Raw genomic sequence first — 1,447 nt, 5'->3', positions numbered from 1 at the left:
CCCCCCCCCAGCACAGGTGTTTGATGTAGATGGAGACTTTCTGTTTATTTTTAGGGCAAATTTATCACAAAGTAATAAAAACTATTGGCAACAATACCAATCATTTGTCTTTAAATAACCAGACTCTTAGCTTTTCATCTATCTATTGACTTCTATTGAAAAGCTGATTCTGCCGTGATCCAATCTGCTTTTAATTAATTTATTAAATTGATCTGAATACAGCAAGCATTTTCAACAAGAGTGACATAAATCATGATTTTATTGACTGGAATTGACATAATTGGGTTATTTTCCCCCAATATAAACCTAGAAAATTGCAAAATGCAAAACACTTTAAAGTTCTGGATCTAGATTAATTTACATCCATTTCCAACAATAAATCTGACTACTTTATTGTTTAATTAAAGTATTCAACGTTTGGTTTATTGTTGAGAAGGTAAAGGAAAAATATTTTTGGCCCTCATGTCCTTCTGACTTTATGATTTTGGCCCACGTGACAAAATGTTTGGACATCCCAACAACAGAACTGTTGTGATTCACATCTGCTCACATCTCACCTTCATCACCGTCACTCACTTCTCTTTAGTTTGTCTGAAAAACTCCTCCATTAAGTCCAAGTTGTTCTAAACTCTGTTGCTGGTATCGTCAGCAGRACCCCCTCCATCTGTCACATGACACCAGTCCCACTGCAGCTTCACTGGTTTCCTGTTAAATATCACATCATCCACAAGATCCTGCTTCTTTCATCTCTCCTCTGTATATTTATTAACTTCTCCATGATTAAACTCCCACCTGTAACCTTAGATCCTCCTCTTACTCATCGTTCCCTCTGCTCACCGGACCACCATGAGGTCAGGATCCTTCAGCCGCTCGGCCCCCCCGTCTTTGGATCCCTCTGCCTCAGGACTTTTTCAGATTCCATTATCATCTTAAATCTCATCTGTTTATTAAAGCTGTACCAGTAGAACCATTCATCTCTGATGACTTAAATGACTGGTTATTATTTATTGTTGGAGCTTATTTATTTGCACAGTTCTATTCTGTTATTTTATTGTTTTTATTGTTTACTGTTCTGTGATTTTATTGTTGACCTCAGTGGGTGAGAGGCACCTATAAATAAAAAGTATTGTTATTAGAATATAAAATAGAAAACACTGATACAGTGCAGTGTGCTCGGTGTAGCGTGTTGGGATCAGGCGTGTTCTGACATGAAGCTCAGATCTGTTGTTGCTGCTGATGTTCGAGGAAAAACTCTGAAATCTGAGTCGGTCTCTGATTTACAGACTCTGACCTCCTACTGCCCTGAAACCATGAAATCAGCCGAACCAAACAGAGAAACTGTCCATCTTACCAAGTTTTAAAACCTTATATCAGCCAAAAAGTCTTTTTCATCTTGTTTTCAGACTGATTTACTAAACAAGAACTGATTGTGTAAGAATAATCATCT

At 37.5% G+C, this 1,447-nt stretch overlaps 1 protein-coding gene across 1 annotated transcript in view; it reads right to left on the bottom strand.

Annotated features, from left to right (window-relative positions):
- LOC106528093 (rho GTPase-activating protein 27) overlaps positions 1-1,447 on the bottom strand; it is a gene marked incomplete at its 3' end in the record, with an annotated part of 14,305 nt that overhangs the window by 7,691 nt on the left and 5,167 nt on the right.

This window comes from Austrofundulus limnaeus, unplaced genomic scaffold, assembly GCF_001266775.1.
Source record: "Austrofundulus limnaeus strain Quisiro unplaced genomic scaffold, Austrofundulus_limnaeus-1.0 Scaffold358, whole genome shotgun sequence".
NCBI classification, from domain to species: domain Eukaryota; kingdom Metazoa; phylum Chordata; class Actinopteri; order Cyprinodontiformes; family Rivulidae; genus Austrofundulus; species Austrofundulus limnaeus.
This window is presented reverse-complemented; position numbering and strand designations above follow the sequence as displayed.